The sequence below is a fragment of the Mesoplodon bidens genome, assembly GCF_964165515.1.
Source record: "Mesoplodon bidens genome assembly, chromosome: 13".
Lineage (NCBI taxonomy): Eukaryota > Metazoa > Chordata > Mammalia > Artiodactyla > Ziphiidae > Mesoplodon > Mesoplodon bidens.
Genome location: NC_138169.1, coordinates 63,746,317 through 63,768,151, shown reverse-complemented (window position 1 = coordinate 63,768,151; position 21,835 = coordinate 63,746,317). Strand labels below are relative to the sequence as shown.

Genomic DNA, 21,835 nt, shown 5'->3' with positions numbered 1-21,835 from the left:
CAGCCGCTGGAAATTGAGTACAAAATCCATTATCATTTGTATATTTTAATTATGCAAATGAGGCAGCTCAGCTGCGATGTCCGGGACCTGCAGGGATGCCTGACTTGATTCTGGGTGATTACAATTTATCCAGTCGAGTCACTTTAATTGTAACAAGCTAATTACATTGTTGCATTTGGCTTTAACAAAAGAAAAAGAGACAGGAAGCTGGATGTGGCTCAGGGCCCCGGGAACAGACCACTGCCTCTCCCCCGTGCTGGGCAGAGGAGGCCAAAGAACTGGGCACGAGCACTCTGTGCCCCGTGGAGGGGCCAGTGGGGGACCCCAGAGAAAGGGCAGCCAGTGGCCAGAGAGTAGAGACAGCTGCACCCCACCCCACCCCAGCAGAGGCCTGACCAGAGTGGTCTCTGCCTGGGTGATGGGAGGACTGTCATTCCCACAGGAGTTTATCCACAGGCAAGCCTGACCTCGAAGAGGTCAGACCATCTTGCAGAAGGGCCATTTCCACTCAAGCTTTTCACGGCCCCAGGCAGATATCTTTGAGGACCCACCTAATTTCCACTGTTTGTGCATCTGTAGGTATGTATAATGTTTCTGGCTAAATCTGCGTTTCGGCCAGAGAGGATCCAGCAGAAGTGATTCCCATGGTCAGACAGAGGAAGCTGCAGAAGTGGGCAAGGGAGTGGGGGGTGCAGAGAAGTGACAGAGAGCAGTTGCACAATTACTGCCAGGTGGGGACGATGCTTTACAAATTCATTCACTAGGGTCATGTTTTAATTTCTTTGACCAATGTAAACATTTATTCGTTTGACCTGAAAGTAGCTATTTTCTCTCCCAGCCATTACTACCTGCCAGGGAGCAGAATGTGCTTCGGTTTACAAGTGTGTTCAATGTTTTAGCAGAATGAGAGTCCCCAGGAGGCATGAGGCTCATGTATATTAACAAATGACCATTCCCCTTAACAGAATTATAACAGGACCAGAAGAACTACACTGTTTGCTGCAAAGGACTCACCATTTATGGGCATTAACTTGAGGTGCTGCCACGTTATTCTAATAATTCTTTTGGTTCACCTCCCCCCAGAACCAGAGTTCATAACCTTTCCACCCCTGAGTCTGGGCCCGGCAGAACCTGTGACCTCAGCTGCCTACCATAGGCAATAGACTCAACACCAAAGTCCAGAAATTAGATTAGTAGTCTAGTAACACCAGCAAATCATTAATCGACTAGTATTAATTGAGGTTTATTGGTTTTCTATTCTAATTAACATCTCTATTTCCAAGGTATTATACTCTGAAGACAGAAATAAGGCTTACATGTTTTGATAGGGACAAAGCTGGAATGAGGGAGGAGGTCTGAGGGGAGAGACATCTGCCAGGACTGAGATAGTCAGTATTCGTAATACCCAAGTTCACGGATGAACGGGCTGGGCTCCGGGTGAGGTGGACACTGAACAGGGTCAGGGCGGTGGTCCTGATGTTACAAGGGATGGCCATTTGCTTGCAGGGATGATGGAAATGACACAGCCAGAGACTGGGGCTCCCGTGGGGCAAGAGATGGCTAGACAGTTGGAAAGGTGGGAACAGACCCTGATGAGCCAGGAATACCAGGCAAAGGGGTTTGGTGCTGACCTCGTAGAGCTAACAAGTGAAGCAAGGGGCATGGTCTTCCCCACCAACTCCGCCATGTAACAACATGTCTGTCTGCCATGCAAGTCTGGACAGCGGTGAGCCAAAAGAGCCTGAGAGATGCAGAGAATGAACAGCTAAATGACACGGTCCGCTGTCAGCAGGATGCAGGATGAAATGCTTCTTGGTGAGTGTGGGGTGAGGCAGAAACGTGCTTTCGGAAGGTTTTTGAAAGGAGAAGGTTGTGTCTCAGCGGATTAGCAAGAGGAAGAGATCTGTGGATGGAGGAACTGCATGAGCAAAGATGTAGAAGAAAGAGCAGCACCGTGCAGGGGCAGACGCTGGGAGGCAATAGATGGAGACATGGCTGGTGGATGCACGGGAAGCAAGGGCTGCGTGACTCTGTTAAGGGAACTGGCTCTGTGCCATTGAGTCCTAGGCTGGCAATTTCTTCTCCTTCCCCTGCTGCCTGGGCACCCAAAAGAGGAAACCTGGTGTCATGTCCAGCCTGGGGTTGCACCGCAGGAGGGACCCCAACCAATACACGTGGAGGGAAAGAGGAAGGAAAGGAGGGAGGGAGGGAAGAAGGAAGGAAGGAAGGAAAGAAGGAAGGGAAGGAGGAAGGATGGCGGGCAGAAAACAGCACATGGCTAGAATGAGCTGAGGTTTATTCAATTACCAATCAGCTGGGTGGTTGATATTATGTCACTGAAGGGCCCAGAAACTGTTTCCTAATGCATCAAAGGTGAGGGGCAGTAGGGGGGTGTGGACAAGGATATCTGTAATGAACAGGATATTTAGGTCTCCCAAATCAAGAATTCAGTATACTTATATCTCACTAGGCAATGTCAGCCTCTGTTTAGATATACTGCTCTGCATTGGGTGAGTGGTTGGTACAAAAAAAACAAAAAAAAAATTGAGGCTGCCGCTTCTGCTTGAATTCTCCAGCTCTAAGTAAATTAGAGCCAGATGCCCAGTTCCTCATCACTCCATCAGATGACTCCATGGAGTAATTATAATACTTTATGGGCATTAACTCACTGATTCTCATCATGCCCTGGGAGGGGGGCGCTCACATCATTATCCTCCCTGTATCCAGGGAGGGGGGAGCATCTCATTCTCTCCATGTGTGCATCCCAACAGCACCTGTCCCCCGAATGCACTGGAAGGGGAACGCCGGGACCAGCCACGCTCCGCAAAGATGGATGAGCTGGAGTCAAGGTTCTGGGAAAGGGAAAGCAGTGATGGTGGGGGAGGAAGGTCCAAAAGCAGAGGGATAAAAGAGATGCATCAAGAGGGAGGGAACTGGCTGAGCTTGACTCAGTGATGTCTGAGGGAAGCAGAGGACCAATTACAAACGCTGGAAAAATCTAGGCTTGGAAGAGGGGAGGGAGAAAGCACTGAGGCCAACCTGGGGAGGTAGCATTGAACCGAGAGAAGGGTGCCGTCATGATGAGGAGATGCGACCAAGGGGCAGCCCTGGGACTTGCTGAGTAGCGACGTCAAGAAAGTACCCACCGGCTCCTCTAGTCCCTCATTCAAAGCCTCCTCACGTGGGGGCAAATCTTAAGTCCCTCTTCATCCCAGAAGTCTCACAATTATTAAATCTTAGAGTTTAAGTTAACATAACCTATCTCCTTATCTTATTGATCAGATAACTGAAGCCCAGAGAGGGGGAGGTCACACAGCAAGTGGGTGCCATCTCTGGGACTGGATCACACCTCTCCTAATTCCCACTGGCTTGATTTCATCTTCTTGTCTCTTCTCTGAATTACTTCCTACACTTAAGGGAACCCTATCATAATATCGAGAGCTCTCGATATTATGCTGTCATATGACGCACTCATTCTCTCTCCAAGTTAATCAGAAATTTTTTACGTGCCAAAACCATGCCTTGGGCATCCCCTGTGGCACCCTCAGAACCTAACCCAGGATTAGGCACATAGAGTGGGGAAGGGTGGTATCCAGTTTGACGAGGGCATGTGTGGAGTCCCCACCAGAGGTGCCACCTCCAGTAAGGAAGATTGAAAATATTAGTGAGGGGGCAGGGGTGGGGGGACTCGGAACCAGCCAACAGATGAGCCAGGAGGAAGGAGATAGAATCATGAACATCTTCACTGCCATCGCTGAAACTACGAGCCAACCAGCCCCCAAATCATTAGAGCAAGTGAGGAGCCATGAAAAAACAGGGTCTCCAGGCACCAGAGAGCAAGTGACATCTCACAGAGCATGGGAGCACAGTGGGGGTGAACGCACAGGGGCTGTGCAGACGTTTGAAGTGGAAATACGGGCTGAAAGCATGACTAGGCAAGATCACCCACACTGCACACAGGCAAGGGCACGTGCATCGGTGGGCGGGTGGACAAGGAAGTCCCGGGGGTCCTTCATTCTCTTCACAGCAGTTTGTAAAGGATCCCGGAGGAGGTGCGATTTCAAGAGGAAGCAAACAAAACCACACAAGAACTGTAGACACACACACCTCCTCCTCATGACGTTTGCAGAGACTCGGCTGCTGCCCGGATGGCAGGAGCCCCGTGGGCCTCTCACTTGGGCTCTGTGCAGCTCCCTAAGTTGGCCAGTTGTGCGAATGTTGAAAGTTGGGAAGTGTTGACCTCTCTCGTTCTGAAGATGAAGAAACCAAGACTCTGGAAGGAAACACAGTGTGTCCAAGACCACACGGCCAGCAGCTCCAGAGCCAGGACGACACGAGAGCCTCCAGGTTCCTGGAGCAAGTGGGCTGCTTGCTCATGGGCTCTTGCGGGGCGGTCACCTGTTTGTTTGCTTTTCCCGGTGTTCAGGTTCCTTCCAAGCTCAAGAGGTAGGCCCCAGGTGAGGCTGCAATTGGCATGGCCCAGGCGAAGAAGGCCCAGGCTCAGCCAGGTGCCCAGCAGCTGCCCCGGGGCTCATTTTCAGTGGACCCGGGAAGGCTTCCTGCCCCAGTCACTTCTCCCACCAGCAATTCGTCTAGATGAAAAAACTGAGACTGGATGAGATTAGTCAATTTGCCCAAGTGACCAGCTCTTCAGCAGCAGGGCCAGGGTTCGACCCCAGTGCATTTGACACCAGGCCCACACCACTGACCGCCCAGATCTGCTGCCTCTGCTCCATGATTGTCTGGTTTGCTCTTTTTTTACTTAGATCTTTTTTGTTCTGCTTTCTCCTCAGTATCTCTCTGACAATACTCTCATTCAAGCCAATGGGGTAAGAATCGTTTCTTCTGCAACCGGCGTGATTGGCTTCCTTGGCTTCCTTGAATTGGGCAGCGGAGACAGACTCTTGTGGTCAGGGGATGCCATTCAGAACCCAGGGTCCAGCTGTGCAGGTCAGGCGTCCGGTGCTGGAGGTGGTGTCCAGGCATCGGGCAAGCAGGCCATGCTGGGGAAGGTCAGCCATCGCTGGGCAGACAATGAACAGTTAGACTTGGCTTGGGAGAGAGGGAGATATTTCAGCAAAGGGGAAAAGCTGGAGAGGGAGCAAAACTTATTCCTCTGGGAGCTAAGGGACTTTTTTCCTAGACACAGCCTCTCTCTTCCCCAGGTCTCATCACCGTTTGGCTTGTTGTGCCTAAGCAAATGGCTTTAGCCTGCCTGTACATTATCTTATTTGAGATTGTATTATCAGGGGTGATTTTTCTTTGTCTTCTCCCTATAGAGAGCCCTAGAGCCACTACCACTATGGCACTGGATGCCAGCAGTCTCAAAGATGGGGAGTCCTGCTCAGCCTGGTCCCACTCCTTGCAGGAACCCCCGTGATGGGGCCACCGCCAGATTCACCATCCAAAGACTGGCCCAAGGCTGCCCCACCCTTCCCTCTCTCAGTGGCTCAGAGAGAAAGGCAGACATCCCAACCTGGCTGTCCACACCTGCCATACGATAGATGGTGGGCTCTAAATAATTAACGAGACTCATTTTGTAATGCACTGACCCCTGAACATTGCACATCACTCATTCTGATACTCCTGCTCTCCACAGCTCCCTCTCCGTCTCTCTCATTCCGACAGCTCAGCCTTCTCTCTTGGGTGTCCACCAAATACCACATCAAGGGAAAGGGGCCCCTTGCATTTCTTACAAGATGTGTCATGCCAGCAAAGGTGTTTGGGCTCTGAGATTTCTTTGATAATATAAGCGGAGTGATGTAAGTGGCCGGATGCGGGATGTTGAGGCTGAGGCTGCCCTTGCTTGGGCCTGGGGATGCCTTGAACTCCTGGGACCCACCTAAGAGCTCTGGCCTGGGAGGAGGCAACCCAGAAGAGTCATGGGCCTGGAAGAGAAATCTGATGACAGTCTGGGTGGCCCTGCCCTCCAGGAGCTTATCCCCTAAGTGAGACAAAAATCTACACACAGGAAATACTAAGATCTGTACAAGTTCCCCAAAGAATTTTCTCTGTCCCTGAATTTCATGCCAATCTATTTGTACAGGTCCTGTGTACCCACGTCTGTAAAGGGTGATGTGGAGGGGCATGAGAGAAAACTAAGTCTCCTTGTCTGGCTGTTTGTGATCCAACTGGGAAATGGGGACTCACACACAAAATTATTAGGAAAAAAATGCAAAAGTCTGGAATGTTTCTAGAAGAAACACAGAAGACACTGGTGTCCCCAGTTACTTCTGGAGAGTAGAAATAGGAGAAAGGAAAGAAGTGCTATTTTTTACAGCTTCATTGAGGTATAATTGACAGATAAAATTGTATATATTTAAAGTGTACAATGTGATGATTTAATATATTAATGCATATTTTGTGACATGATTACCACTATCAGGTTAATTAGCCTATCCATCACCTCCTCACCTAGTTTCTGGTGTGTGTGTGTGTGTGTGTGTGTGTGCATGTGAGTGTGTGTGTGTGTTGAGAATGACTAAGATCTGCTCTCTTAGATTCATATTCATCAGGAATATTGGCCTGTAATTTTCTTTTCTCACAGTGTCCTTGTTTGACTTTGGGATCAGGGTAATGCCAGCTTCATAAAATGATTTTGGAAGTTTTCCCTTCTTTTCACTTTTTTGGAAGAGCTTGAGAAAGATTGGTATTAATTTTTCTTCAAATGTTTCATAGAATTTATCAGTAAAGCCATCAGGTCCTGGGCTTTTCTTTGTTGGGAAGTTTTTGATGAGTCATTATTCGTCTGTTCTGATTTTCTATTACTTCATGATTTAGTCTTGGTAGGTTGTATGTTTCTAGAAGTGCATCCATTTCTTTTGGTTATCCAATTTGTGGTGTTTAACTGTTCATAGTATTCACTTATAATCCTTTGTATTTCTGTGGTATTAGTTGTAATGTGTCCTCTTTCATTTTCTACTTTATTTGAGCCTTCTCTCTTTTTTTCTTAGTCTAGCTAAAGTTTTTTCAAAATTGTTTATCTTTTCAAAAAATCCACTCTTCTTTTTTTAATCTTTTCTATCATTTTTCTAGTCTCTATTCCATTTATTTCTATTTTGATCTCTGTTGATTCCTTCTTTCTGCTAAGTTTGAGTTTCATTTGTTCTTTTCTTAGTTCTCATAAGTTCCAGAAGATTTTTTGTAGATTCACTGGGATTTTCTATATAGACAATCATGTCATTATACCAGTTTGGTATGAAAGGATATAATTCAGGAACAGCCAGATGGAAGAAATGCACAGGACAAGGAATGCAGGAAGGTGGGTAGAGATTCTCTGCCCTCTCCCAGCACCTCCACATGTTCACCAACCCAGAAGCTCCACAAAGTTGTGCTTTGGCTTGTCACTTTTTAGACTCTGTACTGTCTGAATGTTTTACATCAATGTACTATGTTTTATACGTTTTAAAAATACTCTTGTAAAAAGAGACCAAATCAAGACTGGACTGTAAGCTGCTCCGAGGGTCTGTGCTGTGCATTGTCTGTTTCTATGTTATCATCTGGAACATTCCCTAGGCAGCAGAGACACTCAGTCAAGAATTGCTGAGTGTGGAATAAGGACGGTGCTGTTTGAAGTTCGAGATAAAAATGGGAAAGAACCTCAAAAGAAAGAGTGGTTGTGAGATGATTGACCATAAAAGCTTTAAGAAGGAACCAGAAGCAGGATCAAGGTGGCAGAATCAAAAATCCTGAGCTCACCTCTCCCCACAAACACATCAAAGCTACAACTACATATACAGAAACTCTCACTGAGAACAACATGAAGACTAGCAGAATGGCTCTTCTACAACCAAGGCTATTAAGAAAGAACCACACAGAGTCTAGTAGGGGGGGAGGGGAAGCAATCTAGTCAGGACCCGTACCCCTCGTGGGTGATCCAGAAGATGAGGGGGACATCACAGGCTCAGGGAACTTCCCTAAGGAGCAAAAGGTTTGAGCTCCATATTAGGCATCCCAATTCTGGGGTCCAGCACAGGGAAAACAAGCTCCCTTAGCTGGTTTGAAAACCAGTGAGGTTTACCAGAAGGCTGTAAAGAAACTGAAAGTCCACTCTTGAAGAGCATGCACACAGTCTTGACTGCTTCCAGTCCCAGCACAGAGGCCCCAGATTGAAAACTGCCTAGTGCTCTGGCCAGCTTGCCAGGATGGCCTCAACACATACCCCAGCCTGCACTGGGCTCCTGCTTCATCCCCTTCTGCTCCAGCACTACTCCCCTCTAAGGTGGAGACCATGATTGCCTTTGCACATGTGAGTACCAAGGAAAAAGCAGAACCAGATCAGAAGAGTGGCTCCAACCCCTTGGACCCCAACCCCGCCTCTAGCCAAGGCAGAGATTGCAATCACGTAAAGGAAAAGCCCAACTCCCTCAAGGTTCCTGCTCCAGCCCCTTAGGCCCTGGCCCTGCCCCCTCCCCCATAGAGTGGTGACCACCGCTGTGCCTGGGAAAAGCTTTGGCTCACACCTGGCTCTGGCTCTAGCACTTCTGACTCCAGCCCTACCTCCCACCAAGATAGTGGCTGCCAGGGCAACCCAGGAGAGGATATGGCCAGCGCTCACTTCAGATTCATTTCTCCCACCAAAGCCACTGGGCACATGCAGCCTGCATAGGGATGCTCCCACACAAGGACACACCTTCAAGACTGGAATAGGTAACTTTTTGACCTAATTTCATAGAGACAGACAGAGAAAGTAAAACAAAATGAAAAAACAAAGGAATATGTTTCAGATGAAAGAATAAGATGAAACCCCAGGAAAATATCTTAATGAAATGGAAATAAATAACTTACCTGGTAAAGACTTCAAAGCAATAGTAATAAAATGCTCACTGAACTTGGGAGAATAATAGAAGAACACAGTAAGAACTTCAACAAAGAACTAGAAAATATAAAAAAGGATGAATCAGAGCTAAAGAATGCAATAACTGAAATAAAAAACACACTAGAAGGAATTAACAGAAGATTGCATGATACAGAAGAATGCATAAGTGACCTGGAGGATGGAAGAGTGGAAATAACCAAATCAGATGAGCAAAAGAAAAAAAAATTTTAATAAGGATAGTTTAAGGGCTCATTGGGAAAACACCAAGGGTACAAACATTTGTATTACAGGGGTCCCAGCAGGAGAAGAGAGGAAAAGAGGCAGAAAATGTATCTGATGAAATTATGGCTGAAAAATTCCTTAATCTGAAGAAGGAAACAGATATCCAGGTCTAGGAAAGACAAAGAGTCTCAAACAGTATACATCCAAAGAGACCCACACCAAGATATACCATAATTAAAAGTTAAAGATGAAGAGAATTTTAAAGATAGCAAGAGAGAAACAAAGAGTCACATACAAGGGAACCTTCATAAAGCTATCAGCCACTCTTTCAGCAGAAACTTTGCAGGCTAGAAGGGAATGGCATGATATATTTAAAGTGCTGAAAGTAAAACCCTACAACCTAGGATACCCTACCCAGCAAAATTATCATTCAGAATTGAAGGAGATAAAGAGTTTCCCAGACAAGCAAAAGCTAAGAGTTCATCACCACTAAACCAACCTTACAAGGAATGTTAAAGGGTCTTCTGTGACCAAAAAAAAAAAAAGAACATCCATAACAAGAAATAAGAAAATACATGAAGGGAAATATCTCACTGGTAGAGGCAAATACATAGTAAAGGCAGTGAATCAACAACTTAAATAAGCTAATACAAAGGATTAAAGACAAAAATTGTAAAACCAACTATAACTACAATAAAATATTAAGGAATAAACATGAAGATGTAAAATATGACATCAAAAACATAAAATGTTGTAGGAGGAGAGATTCTAAAATGTAGATCTTTTAAAATGTGTTTGAACTTAGATGATTGTCAATTTAAAACAAGTAGATATAGTTACAGGTCAACTTATATGAATTCCATGGTGAGCACAAATTAAAAACTATAATATATACACAAAAATTAAAGAGAAAGGAACTCAAACACAACACTAAAGAAAAGCATGAACCACAAGGGAATTGACTAAAATAAGAAAGACAAAACAGAGAAGAACTACAAAAACAACCAGAAAACAAGTAACAAAATGGCAATAAGTTCATACCTACCAATAAGCAATTTAAGTTTAAGTGATCTGAATGCTCCAATCAAAAGACATAGGGTGGTTGATTCGATGTTTTAAAAGACCAATCATAGGCTGCCTACAAGAGACTCATTTCAGAGATAAAGACACACAGACTGAAAGTGAAGGGCTGGGAAAAAATATTCCATGCAAATGGAAAAGAAAAGAAAGCTGGGGTAGCAATACTCATGTCAGACAAAGTACACTTTAAAACCAAGTCTATAAGAAAAGACAAAGAAAGGCATTATATAATGTTAAAGAGGTCAATCTGAGAAGAGGATACAACATTTGTAAACATATATGAATCTAATATAGGAGCACCTAAATGTATAAAGCAATATCAACAGACATAAAGGGAGAAATTGACAGTAATACAATAATAGTAGGGGACTTTAACACCGCAGTACATCAATGGAGAGATCATCCAGACCGTAAATCAACAAAGAAACAGTGGCCTTAAATGACACATTACACCATTAATAGATATCTACAAGACATTCCATCTAAAAACAGCAGATACACATTCTTTTCAAGTGCACATGGAATTTTCTCCATGATATATCACATGCTAGGCCACAAAAAAAGTCTCAATAAATTTAAGAATATTGCAATTATATCAAGCATGTTTTCTGGCCACAATTAGAAATCGATTACAGGAAGAAAAATGAAAAAAACACAGACACATGGAGACTAAACTTGCTACTAAAAAAGCAATGGGTCCATGAAGAAATCAAAGAGGAAATCAGAAAAAGCTGTAAAAATACAACTTTCCAAAATCTGAGGTGTAGCAAAAGCACTTCTAAGAGGGAAGTTAGAGAGATAGAAGCCTACCTAAATAAACAAGAATAATCTCAAATAAACAATCATCAGAAGAATTAGAAAAAGAACAAAGCCCAAAGTCAGCAGAAGAAAGGAAATAATAAAGATCAGAGCAGAAGTGAATAAGATAGAGACCAATAAAAAAGAAGATAAAAGAAAAAGAAAAGTTCAATGAAACTAAGAGATTTTTTTTTTAAAGGTAAACAAAATAGATAAACCTTTAGCCAGGTTCTTTTTTTTTTTTTTTTAAAGAGACAGGGCCCCAATAAACAAAATTAGAAATAAAAGAGGAGAAATTACAATTGATATCACAGAAGTACAAACAATCGTAAGAGGATATTATGAACAGTTATACACCAACAAATTGGACAACCTGAAAAAAACATATGATCTTCCTGAACTGAATCAGGAAGAAATAGAAAATACGAACAGATTGTTCACCAGTATTGAAATTGCATCAGTAATCAAAAAATTACCAACAAACAAAGGGCCAGGACCAAATGGCTTCACAGGGAATTTCTGCCAAACATGTAAAGAAGAGTTGATACCTATCCTTCTTAAACTATTTCAAAGGATTAAAGAGGCGAAAACACTTCCAAACTCGTTCTACAAGGCCAGCATCACTCTGCTACCAAAGTCAGACAAAGACACTCCAAAAAAGGAAAATTACATAACAATATCCCTGATGAACATAGAGGCAAAAGTCCCCAACAAAATACTAGAAAACTGAATTCAACAGCACATAAAAAGGATCATACACCATGATCAAGTGGGGTTTATCCCAGGAATGCAAGGATGTTTCAATACCACAGATCAACCAATTTGACACATCGCATTAACAAAACGAAAAAGTAAAATTGCACGATCATCTCGATAGATGCAGAAAAAGCATCTGACAAAATCTGACATCTATTCATGATTAAAACTCTCAACAACACAGTGGGTATAGAGGGAACATACCTCAACATAATAAAGGCCATTTGTGACAAACCCACAGCTAACATCACACTCAATGAGGAAAAGTTGAAAGCTTTTCCTCTAAGATCAAGAACAAGACAAGGATGTCCACTCTCACCATTTCTATTTAACATTGTATTGGAAGTCCTTGCCACAGCAATCAGAAAAGAAAATGAAATAAAAGGCATCCAAATTGAAAGGGGAAAAGACAGACTGTCACTATTTGCAGATGATATAACATTATGTATAGAAATCCTAAAGACTCTACCAAAAACTTATTAGAGGGGCTTCCCTGGTGCTGCAGTGTTTGAGAGTCCACCTGCCGATGCAGGGGACACGGGTTCATGCCCTGGTCCAGGAAGATCCCACATGCCACAGAGCGGCTAGGCCCATGAGCCATGGCCGCTGAGCCTGCGCGTCCGAAGCCTATGCTCCGCAACAGGAGAGGACACAACAGTGAGAGGCCCGCGTACTGCAAAAAAAAAAAAAAAAAAAAAAAGGAGCCAAAAAATTGTAACTATATGTGGGGATAAATGTTAACTAGGATTATTGTGGTGATCATTTCACAAAGTATATACAAATATCAAATCATTACGTTGCACACCTGAAAAAAATATAATGTTATATGTCAATCATATCTCAATCTTTCTTAATTTGGTAGAGCGGCTGAAGGAGGATTTTTTTGAATCCAAGTAAATTTTGAACTTTTGTAAACAGAATATTTAAGAATTTAACTAAATATTCTTAATCTAAAGAAAATAAAAATTGAAAAAATATTGAAAAAACAAAAGAAAGAACTGGAAGGGTAAGGATTTAGACAAGGAGAGATGCAGGGAATGATGTCAAGGCCAGAGGAAAATGTTAGCATAAGAATTTTTGGCTAAAGGAAGGAAGAGTGGAAGCGAGGAGTGAGTAAATGGAATACCACGAGCCAAGGCAGGAAAGTAGAGATCAGGGAAGGAGGCGGTGCCAGTAAGTGAAGGAGCATGGAAATAAACTAGGGAGGCAGCATGGAGCCTGCTTAGGGAGGGCCTTGGCTCTGGCCTAAAGGTTGGAAGGACACGTACGTGGTTGGCCTGCAGCCTGGATTACATGCAAGTGAAACCCTCCTAGATACCTGGAAATAAGTGAAAGGGAGGAGACAACCCAGTAGGACAAGCGGCAGCACTGGAGACTGAATACCAGCATAATTTGGTCAAAACTGGTTTGTTCTAGCTCAGTTTTGTGTGTGTACCCGGCACCCAATAAATCCCTGCTATGGAGCTGATCAACCAAGTCAGGACCCGATTCAAGCATAAGTTCCTGAGGAACAGGTTGTGTATCTTCGATCTCTTTGGTGTCCCCTTCGGCCCTGACTCTGCCCACAAAAGCCTCGCTTCTTGGTGCACCTATGATCTTCCTATCCTTCCTCATGCCCCTTTTATGAAACAGGAAGTCACCTCCCCAGTCCTGCACCCACTCCCTCCTTCACAGGAAGCGGGATCTATAAAACATGAGGCTCCTTGGGGTGCAGCCCAAGTGTGATTATGAACCCCATTCAGTAGACTTTGAATAAAACAAACAGGAAGAGCAAATTATGTTTTCTCTAGTTTGAGCCCAAATAATGCCAGCCATGGGACTCAAAAACTCCAGGCCCTGGTGAGAGTCTGGGATAATTACACTGATGGGTTTCCAAAGATTTCAGAGAAGTAATGAAACAGTAAACAACACAACCAACATTCTTTTCTCCCAGGCCCTGGTTGATTTTGGTGAGGCTCTCAGTTGCATTTTTGCAGATCCCACCTTTGGCGAGATTGTGGTGCCCAAAAGCTTGGGCTTCAACATTCATCTTGGCCTCTGTGGACCTCTCCTTGTCCCCCAGCCCTGTCCCCTTCCCCAGGCACCCAGCACGTTTCTCCTGCTCCAGCCTCTCCTGTGATAGGAAAATGATCATAAAGTGAAGAACACTTAGTTATGATTCACCTCAGTATTTATCCAGCATGGAAGGCTCTATGCTTATCATAATTACAAGGGCAATAAAGATGAGTGAGATGTAGCTCATGTTCTCAAGAAACTATGAACCTAGTGGTGCAGGACTACACTACCTAACATGGGAGAATAAAGCAATGGTCATTCAGGAAGCCTAAGAGGGGCTTGGGGACAGAAACCGGAAGGTGGCCCATTATTCGGGGTCAATCTGGAAAGATTCATAGAGGAGAACATAGGCCTTGAGGGCAGCCTGGGCTTGACAAGCAGAGGCAGGGCAATGGGGAAGGGAGTACAGGAGAGGAGGGGCGGAGGGTCTTCCAGGAGGAAGACGCAGCAGGGGCAAAGGCAGAGAGATGCCAAAACTGAGGACTTGTTGAGAGTGCAGTGGGTTGCCCTCTCTGGAACGCTGGCAGGCTGTAAAGAGTAGTGTTCTGCTTAATCCCACAAGCAATGGGAGCCATTAAAGCCGTGGGGGTCTCAAGCGTGGTCCTCTTCCCAGTTCTCCCCAGGTGAAAAGAGAGGTAAGGTTATTTAGTGGGGAGAAAAAAAAAATGCTTAACCTATTCAAATGTATCACTACTGAGGAAATTTCAACAGTGAAATTCTTGAGGCAGCTCCAGGGGAAATTGGGGAAACATAACTATTTAAATCAGAGCATGTTTTGAAAATTCAGCTAACGTTTCTTTAGTGCCTTCAAGGAGCTGAGCGCTGTGACCGGTGTTTTACATAGATGGTTTCATTGGATCCTAAAAGGTTGGATTCTTTTCCACCATTTTACAGAAGACAAAACTGAGATTCAAAATGGTCCAAGGCCGCAGAGCAGCAACTGGTGGAGATAGAATTTGCATCCACCTTACTCCCCACCTTACTAGGGATTCATCCCTAGACCCTCCAACGGGAACACCTCCCTACTGGCACCTTCACGTCAGCCCAGAGAAACTAATTTCGGACGTCTGGCCTCCAGAACTGTGAGAGAATAAATTTCTGTTGTTTAAGCCACAGGGTAGTGGTAATTTGTTACTGCAGCCGACAGAAACTAATACAGATTTTTTAACATGCCACTGAATATCTCCACCTCTGGGGCCACGATGTCACCCTCACAACTGCCTCCCAGGATGGGCCAGGGATCCTGCCACAAGGCTCCCTTTGCACTTAGGTTAATCTCTTGTCCAGTCCTCATCACTGTTGACTTGACTTTTCTCCTGTCCCCATCAAGCTGTGAATTCCCAGAGGACAAGAACTGTGTCCTCACCACTCAACCAGTTTCTAAGACCAGATAGGTATGCAGGAAACACTGAATGTGACTGAACTGAACTGAATGTGACCTAGCGTTGTCCAACAATAGAATGGACCACCACAGGAAGCGGTGGGCTCCTCTTTGCTGACAGTAGCCAGGCCAAGGGTCTCTGAAACGCTGTAAAGGGATTCCTTCCTAGAGTAGGCAGGCCCCTTCTGTACCAGTTTGCTAGCACTGCTGTAACAAAGTACCACAGCCTGGAAGACTTAAGCAACAGAAATTTATTTTCTCACAGTTCTGGAGGTCAGTAGTCCAAGGTCAAGGTGTCGGCAGCTTTGGTTTCCCCTGAGGCCTCTCCCCCTGGCCTGCAGATGGCCACTTCTCCCTGTGCCCTCACGTGGTCTTTCCTGTGTGTGTGTCTGTGTCCTAATCTCCTCTTAAGGACATCAGTCATATTGGATTAGGGCCCACCCATATGACCTCATTTTACCTTAGTTAACTCTTCAAAGGCCCTTTCTCCAAATACAGTCGCATTTCGAGGTACTGAGGATTAGGGCTGCAATGTATAAATTTCGGGGGTAGACGATCCAGCCTTAACACTTTCTAACTTGAGTATTTTCTACAAACAGAAGGAAGCCAACGTTACATGGCAGAGTGGAGAGGGAGAGGGAGGAGGAGTATATACAGTCAGGTTACCAGTGACCCCCAAGTCCTCTGTGAGTAGTCATTTCCAGTATTTTCACCAGAAACATCTTTGCCATAAGCAGTTTCATCACACAACTAATTGGCAGTAAGGCAATTTTGCTGTAAAAGTTAAAATAATTGGTTAACTGTTTGGTCAAACCAGTCAAGATGTATATCGACTTGATAGAAAATATGGTAATAAGGAAACTTACCAGACGTGTGAAATAAGAGAGTGTAAAGCCAAGCTGCATACTATACCAGAAAACAATCACTTGCCAGTTTAAAGATCCTTCATGAGCACAGTCATCTCTCCTACCCATCAGAACCAAAAGTTCACCAAACTATGGCAGATTTTAAAAGGCAGCTGTCTGTACCAAATTCGTCACTCAATATTAGCAATTGGAGGCCAAAGAAGAGTTAAGCGCCTCCTATCCCCCCCAAAAAGAAACGTTTACCTGATTCCTGATGAATATAATTTTCTTGAAAATGTGAAAAAAATTTTGCTATTTAACAGTGGAGAACATGATGTAGACAGAATTTTGGTTTTTGGTGCAGAATCTGGCTTACATGACTTAATGAAATACAAGGACCGGGCATGTAATGGAACATTGAAATATAGTCCAGATATGTATGACCAGTTATATATATTACATGTATTGATAAGAAGTAGCATCCCTCATCTGTTTGTTTTACTTCCAGGGAAAGCTGGAGGCAGTTTCAGCAAATTTTTTAACATTGTGAAGAATTTACATCCAACATTAGATCCTAAATTCTTAATGACTGACTTTGAGAAAGGAAGTATTGTCGCTTTCTCTAAGATGTACCCAAACACAACTTTAGCCATGAATCTACACGCATTCTAAATGTATTCAAATATTTTTGTATTTTCATTTTTTGACAATAAAATCTTTTAAAAGTTTTGTTACTAATTTTTTGTGTTTCATTATATTCTTTTTAATGTCCCTCTTTATTTTATTTTCATTATTTTATCTTTCCTGGCAAAACTGTCTTATGGCCAAATGTTCAGTGAAACTGCCTCCGTTTAAACTGCCCACGGCAAAGATTCTTACAGTGAAACTACCTAGAACCATAAGTAATACCTCACCATGCAGGCTTTAGAACAACAACAAGAAAGATCCCTGCCACAGGCAGCATACAGTCTCCAGAGGAAACCCAGACCCACACAAGAGCTTAACTGAAAATACGAGACCATTTATGGGGACCAACAATAGACCTTATAGCAGGTCAGAGATGGGCTGTCCAGGAATCCTTCATGGAGGAGGTAAGAGTTTGGTCAGCTTTAAAGACTAGAAGAATACCAACAGGCACAGAGAAGGAGGAAAAGGACTCTAGGTGTCCCTTCCTCTAGGAGGAAGACGCTAAGCAAAGGCTCTCTAGCAGCAGAAACGTGTGTAGATGCTTGTGTTCATTTCCTGAGGCTGCTGGAACAAATTACCACAAACTTAGTGTTCCAAACAGCACACGTTCATCCTCTCACCCTTCTAGAGGCCAGAAGTATGACAGCAGAGGCACGGGACAGAAATCAAGGGGTCAGCAGGGCCACGCTTCCCCCAGAGATTCTAAAGGAGAATCTGTTTCTTGCCTCTTCCCACTTCTAGTGGCGGCCAGTGCTCCTTGGCTTGTGGCTGCATCACTCCAACCTCTGCCTCCATCGTCACGTGGTCTCCTCCGTGTCTGTCTGCAATCTCCCTCTGCCCCTCTCTCATAAGGATACCTGTGATTGCATTTAGGGCTTATCTGGATAATCCAGGATAATCACCCCAGCTCGAGATCCTGAACTCAGTCACATCTTTGCCATCTTGAGTAATATTCACACGTCCCAGGGGCTGGGAAGTGACCATATCTTGGAGGGCCATTTTTCAGCCTACCACAATTGTTCAGGAAAGGCAGAGGAAGGACGCCATCCTAGTGACCAAAATGGTTTATGTAGGTTAGACAACTAGTTAAGAGTTTTGTCTACATTATAATCACCTGGAGAGTTTTCTAAAAATGTAAGTCTCTGAGAAGTTCAGATTCAATCAGCCTAGGGTAGAGTCTGAGAATCTGAATTTCTTGAATTCTCCCCCCATACATCTATAACTTGCAGTGGTAGGGCTTCCCTGGTGGCGCAGTGGTTGAGAGCCCGCCTGCCGATGCAGGCAACAAGGGTTCTTGCCCCGGTCCGGGAAGATCCCACATGCCGTGGAGCGGCTGGGCCCGTCAGCCATGGCCGCTGAGCCTGCGCGTCCGGAGCCTGTGCTCCACAACGGGAGAGGCCACAGCAGTGAGAGGCCCGCGTACCGCAAAGAAAAAAAAAATCCAAAATATATTAAGGAAAAAAGTGAAATGTGGAACAATGTGTACAGTATGCTATATTTTGTACAAAACTGGGTGAAAGAAAATAAAAATCTATTTTAATATTTGCTTTTATGAGAAACTCTGAGAGGGTACCACAGAGCCACTAACAGTGCTAACACAGTGAGGAGAAATGCACTATGGGGGATAGGGAAGGTGTGTCACTGTATAGCTTTTTACATTTTTTCATATTATATAAAATTAATTTTTTAGAGCTCCCAGGTAATTGTAATGGACCCTGTTAGGAAGAAGTGGTTTGGGGCAAACAAGTGAAAAGTCCTTTATGGTGTCCATTCTGGCAGGTGGATGATAACTGGGAACTGACACTTGCATCTTTGTGCAGTCAATACCCAAAGATGAAGTTCATGCTAAAATATGAAACGACTTACTAAAGTCCTGTATGAGTTCCTGGATAGCATATATCTAAGACAGCTAACCAAGGGAAGCAATTCCTGACCCCACGTCACAGCTAGCTGGTGCCAGAATCAGGGACACCCACCCACAAAACCACGAGGAGGAATCCCAGGCCTCGGGACAGCCCAGTGGGTTCTTTTCAGCGTTCTAGTGGGAATCCCTTTTCTTTTCTGGTGTCATGGGTATCTCTCCCAAGTGATGTTTTTGTGTCCACTTCCTCCTGGAGACACACAAAGGCATGTCACCAGGTCAGTCTTCCTGCCCACGGTCTTGTGTGAGCCGTCCTCTCCCTCCTACCCCATCTGCCACTCCATCAAGTCCCCATCTCAGCTTAAGCCACAGAGAGATGTCCAGTCACAGAGCTGGTCAGCTGGGACTTGGACCAAGAGAACTACATGTGAAAAAAAAAAGAGGAGTCAGAATGGTGGCCTAAGCGTTCAATCTTTCCTCTCCATTGTCAGAGAGGATGGGGGAAGGGATGCTTTATGAAAGCAGATTAGCCAGGACCAGGGATCGGCAGAGCCTGCATGGAAGAAGGTGGGCTTGAAGGTGCCAGGAGGCATGAGCAGGACGGATATGGGAAGAGGCAGTCAGCTGAAATGCCCCCTGCCCACTCCTCTCCCGTTGCTGTCACTTGCCCCAGCACAGCTGCCCCCTCCCCCCATACCCATGGAGGCAAGAACACACTAGCACACACTCAGACTCACACACACACAGCCACACACAGCTCACACCCATAAGCTGAAAGACACATGAAGCACAAGGGGAAGCATGGTTCAGACACAGACGTCAGTTAAAACTGGCTATTCTGGTCCTGGTCTGTCACTTAGCTGTACAACTTTAGGTAAATCACTCCTTTTTGGTCCAAATCACTCTCTGGACCAGTTTCCTCATCTGTCATGAACTCCTGACTTTACCTTCAAGATGCTTCCAGGGACTTCCCTGGCAGTCCTGTGGTTAAGACTCCCTCTACTTCCACTGCAGGAGGCACAGGTTCCATCCCTGGTCTGGGAGCTAAGATCCTAGATGCCCCACAGCGTGGCCAAAAAACTTACAAAAAAAAAGGTGCTTCAGCACCCATCCACTTCTCACCACCTCACTGCTGCCAGCTGGTCCAAGCCACTCTCACCCTTTGCCTGGATGACTACATGAACCACTTACATCTCCCTTCCTCCACATTTTGCCTCCTGGGGTCTATTCACTCACCAGCCAGAGGGATCCTTTTAAGCCCAAGTTAGATCATGGTGCTCCTCAGCTCAGAGCCCTGCGATGGCTCCCCGCCTCAGTCAAAGCAAAGGTCAGAGTCCTTGTGAAGGCCCGAGAAGCTCTCTGCGGTGTGTGCCACTCCCATCCCCACCCCACTACCTCTCTGCTTACCTCCCACCTACCACTCCTGCCCCTGGTCTCCTTGCCACACCTCAAGCTTAAGAGCAAGCACTCACCTCAGGGCCTTTGCACATGCTGTTCACATCCCCAGAGACAAATGCTCTTCTTTCATACATCCACATGGTTGCTCCTTCACCTGTTTCAGAACTCTACTCAAATGTCACCTTCCCTGATCATCTTATTTAAAATATCACCCCCTGCCCCTTCTCCATCTCTGGTACTCTCTCTTCCCCTTATCTGCTTGATTTTTCTTTGCACAGTTGCCACCAGCTGACACAATATGTATTTTCTTGCCTCGTTTGTTTATTATGTGCCAACCAGCATAAAAATTCTACAAGGCCAGGGATTTTGTTCAATGTTATACCTCCTGCCCCCAGAACAGGGCCTGGCATCTTTAAGGTACTCCAAAAATATTTGTTGAATATTTAATAGGTGGAAAAGGGGAGAGAAGTGGCAGGACATATGACAAATAATCACTAAAGTCTCTTCCAGTGCTGACATACTATGAGTCTGTAAGTCCATGACCTGCCATGCACATCTCTCAGCCCACTCTGGACACCCACAGGCACTTACACTATGGGCTCCTTGTAACTGTGGGCTGCAGTCAGAGAACAACTCAGCTACCCAAAGCCCTGTCTGTCCAACCCTGAGTTAGGCAGGTTCCAGACAAGAAAGAGAAGAAAGACAACCCGTGCCATCCAAGAGCTGACCGGCTCGCCAGGGTTACACACCAAACCCAGACTTTTGGAAGACCACCATGGCAAGTGTGAACGGAGTAAACTCAAGGCAAGGCAAGCAGATCAAAGAAGCAACCCATCACTGAGCAGCAGAGAGGTGAGATTTGAGCTGGACCTTCTAGGGAAGAAGGCATAGGGTTCTCCTTCAGGGGCAATTGGTGCCCAGGGAAAGTCATTTGCCCTGATTCAAATGCTTTGCATTTTGCATTTGTCTTTTCCAGGATGGGGCCATGGTACACGGGGTATGGCTTTTACACAGTCCATCAGCCGCCTCTCAAACATGTTAGTGGCACTATCCCACAGTTCTGCAGATTTTTTAAGTTTTGGTTTTTACACTGTTACTATATTCCCCTTCGCAAAATCTCATACAAAAAGAAAAGGAGATGTTATCTGATTTCTACGGATGCAGAAAAACAGGCAAAGTCAGGCTTTGCAACCGATTCACATCACACTGGGGTCAGGTTCCACTTTTGGTCTCAGTCAGCACTCATTCCAGCTATCTACACTTAAAGGCCAGAACTGCCTCCCCCCTTGATAAGTCCTTCTTCTAAAGCTGAGAGGTGGCCCCTAAGCCTTAAGGTTGGGCTGCCAGTTTCTGAGCATCACCACCACCACCTGGGCTCACAGCAGGCAGGAACCATGGAATGAGATGCTGCAACAGAGTCTATCTGTTTAGACACTCCTTCTCCTGTGATGTCCTCATGAATGGGAAAGAAAATGGAGTCACGACCCCCAGAGGAGAAGGATTCAAGGATGGGAGATTCTCACTAGGTGATGTTGGGGGCAGGTGTGATGGACACAGAGACACACTGCCCAGATCCTTTTTCAAGTGCTGGTGCCTCCAGCTGCCCAGAGTGTCGTCAGTGGTCAGCTCTCAGCTTTTCAGGACTGCTTCAGCTGCAAAGAACTGCTTTGCTCAAGTCACATACTTCCAGGGGCATCCTACATCCAGTGACTAATGAAGGCAAGTATATAAAGTCCAGGCTACCTCAACACAATGTAGGACAACTCTGAGGAGCCATTTCAGCTACTGAGCTCCCTGTGGAATCACCCAGGCTGTGGTTGGGGAATGAAGTAGTGTAGCCCTAAAGGACAGGATCTGTCAGTGGTCTAGATGCTAGGTCTGCATGAGCCTGACCTTTCCCCTTGACCAACCTCAGAGGTACTGTTGCCATGGCT

At 45.2% G+C, this 21,835-nt stretch overlaps 1 long non-coding RNA gene across 2 annotated transcripts in view; it reads right to left on the bottom strand.

Moving 5' to 3' along the window:
- Nucleotides 1-771: 771 nt before the first annotated feature.
- Nucleotides 772-21,835, bottom strand: part of LOC308626964 — a 70,281-nt gene continuing 49,217 nt past the window's right edge. Inside the window, exons 3-4 of one of the 2 annotated variants that reach the window (XR_014017332.1) lie at nt 18,619-18,753; nt 772-5,023 (exon numbers count right to left, since the gene is read on the bottom strand). This is a non-coding gene — a long non-coding RNA (uncharacterized lncRNA). The remainder of the gene's footprint in view (nt 5,024-18,618; nt 18,754-21,835) is intronic. The other variant, XR_014017333.1, reaches the window with a different exon arrangement.